The sequence below is a fragment of the Panthera onca genome, chromosome A1, assembly GCF_046562875.1.
Source record: "Panthera onca isolate mPanOnc1 chromosome A1, mPanOnc1 haplotype 2, whole genome shotgun sequence".
Lineage (NCBI taxonomy): Eukaryota > Metazoa > Chordata > Mammalia > Carnivora > Felidae > Panthera > Panthera onca.
The window spans coordinates 233,283,611-233,295,798 of NC_138339.1; the positions used below are offsets into that span (position 1 = coordinate 233,283,611).

General features: G+C 48.8%; 1 pseudogene; it reads left to right on the forward strand.

Annotated features, from left to right (window-relative positions):
* The first annotated feature begins 11,853 nt into the window (after positions 1-11,853).
* LOC132682475 (small nucleolar RNA U3) lies at positions 11,854-11,971 on the forward strand (annotated as a pseudogene).
* Positions 11,972-12,188: the final 217 nt, after the last annotated feature.

The following is a 12,188-nucleotide window of genomic DNA, read 5'->3' on the forward strand; positions in this document are numbered from 1 at the left end:
AGGAGGCACTCTTAAAGGGCCTAAGACTCTATTTTCTGGAAGGTATACCTTGGCACCAAAGCACGATTCATGGTCCCTACCAGCCCCACTCTCTCCCTAGAGGGGCCGAACAGACTGTAGTGGCCAGACTGTCTTCAGGCTTTTGGCTTTCATTGCTGAAAGAATCAAAAGAATTTGATAAAGTAGAGAATGTTCTCCAGTGCTCTAGAGGGTGGCACGGTATCTGTTAGGAATCTTCCCAGCCGCAAATGACAGATAATTTGATGAACAGTTTTTTCAACACACGGGACATATTTTTTCCTAAAAAGCAAGCAAACAAACAAACAACAACAAAAGAAAAAACCTGGTTATGTAGCAACACTCTTAGGAGACCCAGGCTTTCCTTATCTTTCCTCTCTCCTCTTTCCTTGCCTCTTTCTTCTCTCTTTCCATCCCTAGTCTGTTGTCTTTTGTCTTTGTTTTGTCTTTTGTCATGTTGGCCCCTGCACGGTGGACAGAAGGCTGCTATGTTCCAAACCTCCCATGCTCCAGGCAGGGAATAGTAGAAGACAGATGGACAAAGGATCTTCTACCCAAAACTTCCTGGGAGCTCCTTTCTGCTACATGCCACCCTTCCTGGAAGAGAGTCTGGGGAAAAGGGAGGCGGGTGGGGATCAGGTCAGCCAAGTACCAACAGCAGGGACCGCACAACAGAGAATGAAGGGAGCACTTCTGAGGTGGAAACCGTGATCAGGGACATGTCGATCGGCTTGGGCTGCTATAACAAACACCATAGACCGGGGGGTGCTGAAACAACACAAATTTATTTTCTCACAGTTCTGGAGGCTAGAAGTCCAAGATCAGAGTGTCAACATGGTTAGGTTCCTGGTGAGTGCTCCCTTCCTGGACATCTTCTCATGTCCTCACATGGTATGTCTCTCCCTTGAGCAGAGAGAGAGAAAAAAAGCAAGCTGTCTTCCTGTCTTATAAGGGCAATTAATCTGGACCAACAGGGGTCCAGTTAATTACCTCCCCAAGCCCCACTCCTATGACTATCATCTTAGAGGTTAGGATTCCAACATTTGGATTTGGGGGTAAGACACAAACACTTAGCCCAGAGAGGGATGATGAGGATTGTAAGGTAGGTTTTCAAAAATATTTTTAATGTTTTGTTTATTTTTGAGGGAGATAGAGACAAAGTGCCAGCGGGGAAGGGGCAGAGAGAGAGGGAGACACAGAATCCAAAGCAGGTTCCAGGCTCTGAGCTGTCAGCACAGAGCCCGACGTGGGGCTTGAGCTCATGAACTGTGAGATCATGACCTGAGCCCAAGTCGGATGCCGGACCAACTGAGCCACACAAGTGCCCCAAGGATTGTAAGGTAGGTTTTTAAGTGAGGCTGACCCAAGATTTGCCACCGCTGGGTCCTGACACCCTGCAGCCTACCAGGCTCACCTTTTCTTTTCATATTTGATTGTAATGGCTTGTCTCCCTGCCCCATCCCAGGAACCAGGGAGGTCCAGTGCCTCCCCAGCTTTCTGAGGATCCTTGCATCCTGCTTCCACAGAGGCCCTCCCCTCCTCTCTGCAGTATGGCCTCTCCTGCTCCACTGTGTCCTTCCTCCTTTATTCTAGAAGGCACCATCAACACAGGGCTCTCACATGCCCTGATGTTCTCCTTCCAACTCATCAAAACCCAGGAGTATGCGAATATCTTTCATTCATTTCAGTTGGCTGGTGTTTACTTTAATCGACCTCTTGGCTAAGGAATTAAACAGTATTTAGGACAAAATCTTTCTCAGAATGGTGAGTCTGCATTTTTAAAGAACGTGTTCTGAAGGATGATTTACTTTTTTTTTTTTTTCTTCATTTTTAATCTAATTCTCAAGGGCTTTTCCGAACAGAGTCTTTCACCTTGAGAAACATTTTTTTTTCATTGAGTGTTTTGGGCTGTTGTTTTTTATTGTGAACTAAACAGTCTCTATTAACTGAGCACTCGCTAATCTCACCTATTTTAATGGACTTTAAGGTCATTCATTTCCTAAGACCCAACAGCCATAGTTCTTTAAAAGAGAGTGGAAAAGGCTGAAGTTGTTTTTGTTTCCTTTCGTTTTGTTTTGCCACCCATTGCAAATACGAAAACGAAACTTTTCTATTTTCTTTAGTAATAGCTAAGGGCAGAGACCACCCATTAACCTCCCTCCAGTAGGCACAATCAATGGAGATTTAGAGTTTTTTTTCCCCTTAGTCTAGACTCCTGTTTGGGAATGAATGTTAGATGTGAGAATGAGGCACATTTCCTGCAAAGGCCTAAGGACAAAGGGACCTGATGATCGCCATCCATGTGACTCCGAGAAATGCCAGAGCTGGAGCTCAGGTTTGGGGCTCTGTCATGGCAGGAGGCAGTGATGGATGGGGTTCCAGTGTGAGGGTCTGAGCTGCCATGAATGAGACACTCCCGCTGTGCCTGCTGGGGGCCGAGTTTTCTCCACAGTCACAGTTGGCTGTCGAATCCCGTGCTGTTTCTATGACAGGCAGAACCGGGAGCTACTATTGACAGCATGTTGGGCCAGCGCAGGCCTGCATGTCTGAGCACCCTGAATTGGTTGGGGGGGGGGGGCGGAGAGTCAGAGGACGTCAGAATCAGGCCATCAGGGATTTGGTAGAGCTCTGGAATGAAGACAGGACACAAAGCTGCTTCCCTTTGATGGGGGGGGTACCCCCAAGGCAGCTGGGAGCTCATCTTGGGCATGTAGAAGTACAACCCTGAATGCTGTCACCTCCACGTCCTGCAGTACAGCCCTGGCTTCAGCTGAGCCCCTCCAAAGAGGGAACTTGATGTTGAAAGCATGACGCTTCCCTTGGGGGGAGGGGGCGCCTCACCGCTAGACTAAATCGTGTATGTCTAGATCATCCGAGACTGTAGTGACTCGGAGAGGGGGTAACGGGGGAGATGCCCTTCAGCCCCAGGGGCCATAAAGATGCAGGTGTGCTTGGGACTCATTGGAAAAAGAGGGAACTGGGCAGATGAGGGAACCAAGATGGCAGCCGGGGCTGGAGACCGAGAGCCACACGCCTTTGTGTTGGCCATTCATTCACCCATTGAACAGTCAGTTCAACACCCATTAACTGGCACCGTCCTCGAAGCTGAGGTCACGTAGACATGTCCAAGACACCGTCCGCGCCGTCATGGAGACTTGCATATGTATAAGAAAGAAAGGGGGGCATGGGGAGCTCGTCAGGGTGGGTGCTTCTTGAGCTGAGGTTTGGGCAATGAGAACATTTCATAGTAGCCATATTTAAGAAGTCAGGCAAAAACAAGTGAAGTTCATTTTGATAATTTACATCTTAAAATCCAAAGTATTATCATTTCAACATGTAACCAGTATAACATTATTAATGAGACATATTATATTATTTTTCCAAGTCATAAACATCTGGTGGGTAGTTTGCACTCACCTGCACTGGAAGCGTTTCATAGCCACGCGTGGCTAACGGTTCCTGTACTGGACAGCACGTGTCTATCCGAAGGGCCTGTTGGGCAGGCTGGGGCGTGGATGTTGTCCTGAGAGCAAAGTGAGTGTCGTCGAAGGATTTCCAAAAGGGAATGGCATGGTCAGTTTTGTGTTCTAGAAAGATATCTGGCTAGAGTGGGAAGAAAAACCAACTGGGGCAGAGTTGCCACAGACCAGGCAAAAGAAAATGCCCCCCAAGAGAACGCTGTGCAAGTGTGTGTGCATGTGAGCATGTGAGAAAGAGAGGAAGGGGTGTATGTGCGTCTTTCTTGGGAAATGCAGTTCATAGCATCATTAAAAAGCAAGATACCTGGGACGCCTGGGTGGCTCAGTCGGTTAAGCGTCCAACTCTTGATTTCAGCTCAGATCATGAGCTTGCAGTCGTGGGATCGAGCCCTGCATCGGGCTCTGTGCGCCTAAGATTCTTTCTCTCCCTCTGCCCTTCTGTTGCTCTCTCCCTCTCTCTCTCTCTCTAGAAAGAAAGCAAGCAGAATTTCTCATAATAAATGTGGCTGATTTAACCATGTTGTGTGTTTCTTGGTTTTCCATGCAGGCAACCTTCCAGTGCTAAGGTAGCAGACCTCCCCCTCCCCCTAGTCCAGTCAGAGGCTCTCTGGGCTCGAGCCCCTGGAGCTGCTGGTGGGAGCCAGCACAGGCAGCCAGGAGGTTGGCAGTGCACTCTTGCCTCTCCCTAGAACACGGGGAAGATCCCTGAATCTCAGGACAGGTGGAACTGTGTTTTCCCAGCCACTGAGGCTTGGCTTTGAGCACCTTCTCTGAGCCTTGGCTTCCTTATCTCCAAGATGGACATCATAGCTCACCGGACAGGGCTGTTTGGAGAACCACATGGGATAATATAGGAAAATGGCCTGGGACAGAGCCCCATTGATGGCTACCACCCAGTGAACACTTGGGGCTGTCTGGGTCTCTTTCTGTCACAGGCTCCCTTGCTGTGCCCAGCAACCTTGCTCCCCTTTCTCCTTTTAAAAGTTAGTGAATGGTGGCTGAGAAGTACTAAAGGGACCGGTGTGCAGCCATTATGTGCTTGTTTGCAGGCACACCATAAGTGGGAGTGCTCTGCCCTTCCCTTCCCTTCCCTCCCCTCCCCTCCCCTCCTGTCTCCTCTCTTCTCCTCTCCTCTCATCTCCTTTCCTTTCCTTTCCCAAAAGTCTGACTCTCTGCCCTTTCTGCTTATTTCCAGAATCCAGACTTCTGTCCCCTGCTTCTCAGCATATGCCAGCCTCAGTCTTCTCTGCAGGTGAGCATAACTGTAGCCGCCTCCTCTAGGCTATGATGACGCTCACAAAGTCAGGCCTGTGAAAGCTCTTTGTTGATTGCATATCACCAGAGAAAATTGCTCAGGGCCTGTCCTGTCCTGCAAGGACATCCAGGGTATGGTGTCTTGTCTTGGCAGGGCTGGGGGTGGTACAGGGTGGGGGAGATTTAGAAGAAGTTGGAGAGGCTGCAGGTCTCAGGGAGAGAGCGAGGGGTTGGAATGGTAAATGCGCTCGCATATTTGTGGGTATGGCTGTGTTCTGAATGATTAGAGAGCTGCTTTGGTGTGTGCGTGGCCATCTTCCTTTGTTCTCCCCTTGGGTTGGGTGGAATCAGTGATCATTACCACGCTTGTTGGAAGCATTGTTCTAACCGGGTCTTGGTGCCACACGGGTGCCCCAGACACTCAAGGTAAATGAGAGACCAGGGAAGCCCTTCTTGAATACAAAATTCGGTCCAGAGAAGTCTTGGAGATGGTCTGTTTACACAAGTGCCCATGAACGTAGGCAAGAAGCAAATTGCAAATCTCCTGCATCACCTGGGGCTACCACATGGAGCCCTTTGCGGAACTGGGTCTTTCTTGCGTCTTCAAGAGGGCACACGCATCTCTAGTCTGTTCTGAGAGGTGGCCATGCCGTCGAGGCTGACCTACTGATACTTGGACACACTTCTAAGAGCCCGTCTGGCTTAGCAGCAGTTCTGTGTGTGAAGAAGCTTGGGACATGCAGTCCTTTGGGTCTGGGTCAGGTGCAGGTTGCAGCATTATGAAGAGTGTGACCTTGGGCAAGTCATTCACCTTCCCTAAGCCCAAGTGTTCTCAACTGCAAAGCAAAGCTAAAAATACTTGCTTTTCCGCATGAAAGGCGTGCACAACACAAATGAAAGGATGTGGAAGATGCTCAGCAAACAGAATCTCTGGGCCAATGTATGGTACTATTATAATCTGTTCCATAAGGGACCGTTCCAAATGCACTGCAGGACCCCTGAGGAGGAAGCCTGAGATGATTGTGAGGGCTGGGCCCTGCTAGGGACTCCCCACGAGTGCACCAGTGCCCAGAGCACGGCATCCGGGTTGTGCTGACACAGCTGGCCCTGGTTGATGGCCCATGCATCACGCTCAAGCCTCTTGAGGCCCCAGGCAAATCCAAGTCCCTGTGGCCAAGGAATCTGGAAAACTTGGACTTCATCCAATTGCCAGTGGTTTCCAAAGGGCCCCAGGCTGGTGAGCGCAAGTGGTACAAGGTCAAGATGGGAAAGCAGACCAAGTCCCACAAGGTGATTGTCACCCAGGGCAAGCCTACTAATGACCTCGCAGGACTCATTTTCCTTCAGAGTTAATGACACTTGGGAGTTCTGATCCGCGTTCCCAAAGCTCCCAGCAGGCTAATGCAAGAGGGTAGAATACTCACTTACTGGTTTACGGTGAAAACATAGCGGTCCAGCTGACCAGATCAACACAGAGTTTCATAGTAGATGAGCTATGCAAAAAAGCAGAATTGTCAGAATTATCGGTATTGATATCCGAAGGTTATTTAGTGAGCTTGAAACTGGAACAAAGGGAATTGCTTAGCTGAATTGAATAATAGGATTAGGACAGATACACTCTTTTCCCTGGAAAATAATCCAGCCAGAGAATGAGACAGAGTGAAGTTCTTGGTCAAACTGCCCTATTTCCAAAAACTGGATGGGCACTCCCACCATTGGTCTAGGGACTTTTCTTTTTCTGACCTTCCGTGATCAACCCATCTGTCTTTTCATTGGCATTTTCTTTTTTTAGCTAAGGTTCCCATCCAATCAGCTTAGAATGGGATCCTGCAGGTCTGGGATCCACGGAGTTTCCAGGTCTCTGCCTCCACTTTGTGTTGATTGCCCAGTTTACTTCTACAGAGCAGTCGTATTCCAGATTTCCAAGTGCTTTGGAAAGAGAGGCAGGTGGAGATTAGGCTGGGGGTGGGGGTGGAGTGCAATGATTCCAGGAGGTCCATCAGACTTGGAGTCAGATGCCTACCAGCCGCTGGGGACCCTGGACTCAGGCCTTAGCTCCCGACGAGAGTAACTGATTGTGGGGATGGTGGTCAGGTAAACAGATGGGTCAGGTCTCCAGTACAGCAGAGGCACATGGCTCAGTCAGGAAAGCAAGGCAGGGACGCAGTCCTGAAGCCTGAACAGGCTGGAGAAGACAGACAACAGCGTCTTGGCTTTTCTGTCTGCCCCCAGGGCTCACCAGTTACAGAGAGAGCCACAAAGCCAATGCCAGATGCCCCGTGCTCCTGGGCACGGGTTGGGTTGGTTCAGGGGCTGGGAGAGGTGGACCCTGCCTGTAGGTGGGCCTGTGGCCTGCAAGGGTCTGATACCCTCCGAAGCAGGGCACCAAGGCTGGTAGGAAAGGTTTGGAGAGAGGGTGATGTCGGCAAATGTAGGGAGAACCAATGTTAATCTCATGGTCCCAGTGTATGTTCTCTGATTCGTTTTGGAAGACTGTTTGCCCCGTGAAAGTGAGATCAGTATCTCCTGGTGATTTCTCCTCCGTGCCCTAGGCTCACCCCTAGCAGCTGGCTTTTGGGACAGGCCTATGGAACCTTTCCCAGACCATGAACAGCCACTTGTCACTTTTATCCACACTGGGTCAAAGATCCTGTGCCAGGGTAAGTGGTTCCAAGCTCTAGCTGTAGACAGAGAAGTTGTTTGAATCCCAGCTCTGCCACCTGCTGGCTGTGGGACATTGTGCAAATTAGTTAACCTCTACACCTCCTTGGTTCCATCAAGGGTAAACTGGGAGTGTTCAATTTTTACCTCACCTGTTCATCATGAGGGTTGAGTGCCGGTTCCTGGCGTGAGCAGACTCTCAAGCAGTCTTCGTTGACTGACAAAATGAGACGCTCCTTGTAAAGTTCTTAGGCAGTGAGTGACATAGCGCAAATGTTCAACAATCGTAAGTGTCCTGTGTAGGACCGCAGAGCTCAGGGCCCAGCCACGTGGGCCACCTGAGCCCACACACGCAGCCACCGAGAGGAGAGTGCCTATCTCCTGGTCCCTGGCCACATGCCCACATGCCCACAGCGTAAAGCTTCACGCTACACAACCAGAAGGCAACTTAAAATCGTGATGGCAGGGGCGCCTGGGTGGCTCAGCCGGTTAAGCATCTGACTTAGCCTCAGGTCATGATCTCATGGTTCGTGCATTCAAGCCCCACATCGGGCCCTGTGCTGATAGCTCGGAGCCAGGAGCCTGCTTTGGATTCTGTGTCTCCCTCTCTCTCTCTGCTCCTTTCCCACTCATGGTCTGTCTTCCACTCTCTCAAAAATAAACAGACATTTAAAAAAATAGAATTATGATGGCATTTTTTTAAGTTCATTTATTTATTTTGAGAGAGAGAGAGAGAGGGAAGGCACGAGTGACCATGGGGGAGGGGCAGAGAGAGAGGGAGAGAGAGAGAATCCCACGCAGGCTCCATGCTGTCAGCACAGAGCCCAATGCACGGTTCCATCTCAAGAACCCGGAGATCATGACCTGAGCCAAAGCCAGGAGTCCAATGCTTAACCAACTGAGCCACCCAGGCGCCCCCATGATGGCTTGTTTAAAGTGCTTCTAGTCAGGAACCCACACCCATCCAGGGACAGTCCTCTCTTTTGCACCACCCCCCCCTTCGGATGGGTATGAGTGTCCATAGAGGGCATGTGCCTTAACTCACTTTTCCGATGCAGCATCTGAATTGGTACCCTCACAGAGAAGGCAACAAAGGTAGCCCACGTTATTTTCTTTTCTTGTGGCTAAACGGATAGCGGCATATGTTCTCTTAGTGTTGTACAGACAGGCTTCGGAGCGTCTGTGAAACAGCCATTTCGTGTCTTGATGAGGCTTTATCTCCTCTGACATGCATGGAATCTGCACAGAATGCCCAAGATGAAATAGATAGCTGCTGCTTTCCTTGGGGTTCGCTCTACCCAGTGCTGTACCCTCACTTCCAGCCTGGGGGTCCATCTTGCTTCCACATGACCCAAGTCCCCACCACATCTTCAAATGGCCTTCAGCCCGAGAACCGGCGAGGCCAGAGACAGGTGCAACTTTGGGATTTGCAGGGCCTGCGAGATGAAGGAAAAGACCCTCTGGCCATCCTAGCCCTCTGTCCGGCCAGCCTCCTCTGCCTGGTTAGACTTCCTCTGTGGGGAGCCACAAAGTCAGAGAAATGGCTGTGATCCAGAGAGCTTGGTACCCAAGGGCTGCTTCGTCTGTTCATGTCATGGTGTAGGTCCGTCTGTGACTTCAGAGCTCGCTGGCCTCGCCCCCTCCGTGTTGCACAGTGAGCAGAATTTGGGAGGTGGCTCCTGGTTGGAAAGCAGCCTGCCTCAACTGTTTCAGACTGTGAATTTCAGAGAACCTGGGTTTGACATCAGTTGTCCGGAAGAGGTGGCAGGTGCCATGAGGGAGGGCTCAGGCAGGGTTTTATCTGTCCCACCCTGACTCCCGTCTCTGGCCCAGCAGAGTCAAGTGTGTGACTGAAAATAGTTTTGAAAAAAATCACTAAGCGCCAACTCGCCATCAAGCCAGGATCCTGGCTCCTCTGAAATGTCCAGCAAACAGAGATGGCTTCAGCTTCCAGTTACTTCTGGGGCAAGACCCCTAAAACGGTCCAGTCCTAAGTATTTTTTCAATGGCTTTGTCAATAGAGTCATTCGTTGTTGCTCAAGAAACCACATTTCCCACACCTGGCCTTGCAGAAGAGGCTGGAAGGAGCCATCACTCTCTCCCTGACCTCACTGCCAGACCAAGATCCAACTCCATTCAAGACCTAGGTCATCACCACTTACAGCGACAGCAACCGTGGAGCCCACTGAGTGTCCGCCGTGTGCGGGGCTCCTGCAGTCCTCACAACAACCCTGCGGTCAACATGGTTCTTCCCATTTCACAGATGAGGAAATTGAGATCTGGAGACTTTTCATCACTGAACTAAGGCCTCCTGGCTGTCTCCTCTGCCCCCCGGTTCCCTTTCAAGGAAGTGTTGCCTGAAGGATAGGACGTGGACTCCTTCCCTCTCTACCCTATTTCCCCTCTTCATTCAGCTCAGGTCACGATATCACGGTTCGTGAGTTCGAGCCCTGCGTCAGGCTCTGGGCTGATGGCTCAGAGCCTGGAGCCTGCTTCCGGTTCTGTGTCTCCCTCTCTCTCTGCCCCTCCCCCATTCATGCTCTGTCTCTCTCTGTCTCAAAAATAAATAAACATTAAAAAAAATTTAAAAAAAAAGTGGTACATGCTAGAATACATATATACTTGGTACTTCACACGGGAGATGACTTCAAAAATCTGTGTAAATTGCTGGAAGTAATAAACAGAATAGAAAATATTATTCTGTGGCTAAGAGATTAGAATATATGAGTTTTTTAAAAGACACGCATTGTTCATGCATTTTTTTTCTTCAAAATATTTTCTTTTTTTTTATTTAAAAATTTTGTTTAACGTTTATTTATTTTTGAGAGAGACAGAGACAGAATGAGAGTGGGTTGGGGCAGAGAGAGAGGGAGGCATAGAATCTGAAGCAGGCTCCAGGCTCTGAGCTGTTCATCAGCACAGAACCCGACGCGGGGCTCGAAGTCATGAGCTGTGAGATCATGACCTGAGCTGAAGTCGGACGTTCAACCGACTGAGCCACCCAGGCGCCCCCTCTTCAAAATATTGTCAAACAGAAATAGGATCATGCTGTATTGATGTTTTGATTTTCTTTAATTGACTTAATGGGTTTTTAAACAATTTTTTAAAGTTTATTTTTGAAAGAAAGAGAGAGAGAGAGAGAGAGACCGTGAGCAGGAGAGGGGCAGAAAGAGGGAGACAGAGGATTCGAAGCAGGCTCTGTGCTGTCAGCACAGAGCCTGATGCGGCCTCGAACTCGTGAACCATGAGATCATGACCTGAGCCCAAATCAAGAGTTGGCTGCTTAACCCACTGAGCCACCCAGGTGCTCCTTCATAGTTTTAATAATAGATTCATAAATGCATATTAATAAGGAAGTTTAGATAATACAGAGAAAGTTACAGTTAACTTTGACTGCCACCCCCATTCCCTGATTTTAGTCTCAGAGGAAACCATGTTAAAAATGTTATTTGTATTCTTCCAGGCCTTTCTGCATTCACCTGTGGCAACATACCTTCCCCCGGCTTTGTACGTGTGGCTACTTAACTCTCTCCCTCCATCTATACTGATATTTATATAGATTTTGGATTTCTTTGATTACTGGAGTGATTGAATATTTTTGTGTGTTCACTGAGAATTATTTTTTTCCTTTACTTATTATAGATATGAATCCTGTAGGTGTTGAAAACTTTAACCATTTGTTGCAGGTAATCTTTACTTTGATTCGCACTGAGATATTTTATAAAATAAAAAAAATAATTATTAAAAAAAGACAGAAATGGGGGCGCCTGGGTGGCTCAGTCAGTTAGGCGTCTGACTTCGGTTCAGGTCATGATCTCACGGCTCGTGAGTTCAAGCCCTGTGTCAGGATTTGTGCTGACAGCTCAGAGCCTGGAGCCTGCTTCCGATTCTGTCTCCCTCTCTCTCTGCCCCTCCCCTCCTCACACTCTGTCTGTCTCTCTCAAGAATAAATAAACATTAAAATATTTAAAAAAAGAAGACAGAAATGTAGAGTGTAGACAGTACAAATCCCCTCTGTTGGAAGGATGGAGTTGTAGCGTTCTTTTCACCTCCTTTCCCCCTTTCTGTCCTTACTGTTAAGGTCATAGTCATTTTAGTGTACCGTATCAAAGTTTTGTTTTGAGAAGTGGTCAATTTTAGCAGATCTAGAATGGAGACAAGACCAATTTTGAGTTGCCAGCATTGGGATGGGTAGAGAAGTGGAAAAAAGGATCCAGGGGAGGTTGTGCGAAGGAGATCAGAGATTGAGGGTCCAAAGGAAGGAGGGACTGCCAAACGTCCAGCTGAGAGAAATTCTATATGGACTGAAGGAAAAACACAAAGAAGTGTTTCTCTCATCTTCTGGATGCCATGTCTGCCTTGACTGGTTGAAAAGGTTGAAAACTGGTTGAAAACCTCGTTTTCCTTCGTATGGTCCTTGACCTGATGCCCTTCCAAATGGGCAGGTTCTGTCCTGAGCGTGAAGCTGCCTCTAGGTGTTGTTTCTGCAGTTACCTTGTGCCGTTGATGATTCTTCTTCTCCTCCTGTGGGGGATTCAGAGGGAGAGGACACAGCCTGAGCGGTTTCTGTTTTATTAAAAACAAATATTCCCTGACTTGACACACTGAGGTTATAGAACATGAACCCAAGAACTCTCTCACAGCCCATTTTTGCTCTCTGAGGAAGCACCATGAGGCTTCCTCCCCTGCAAATGCTATGATGTTCCTCATATCTCAACACCATCTCCCCAGCCCCCTGGCCCTGTGTTCAACTAAACTGATCTGCTTGTAGTCTCC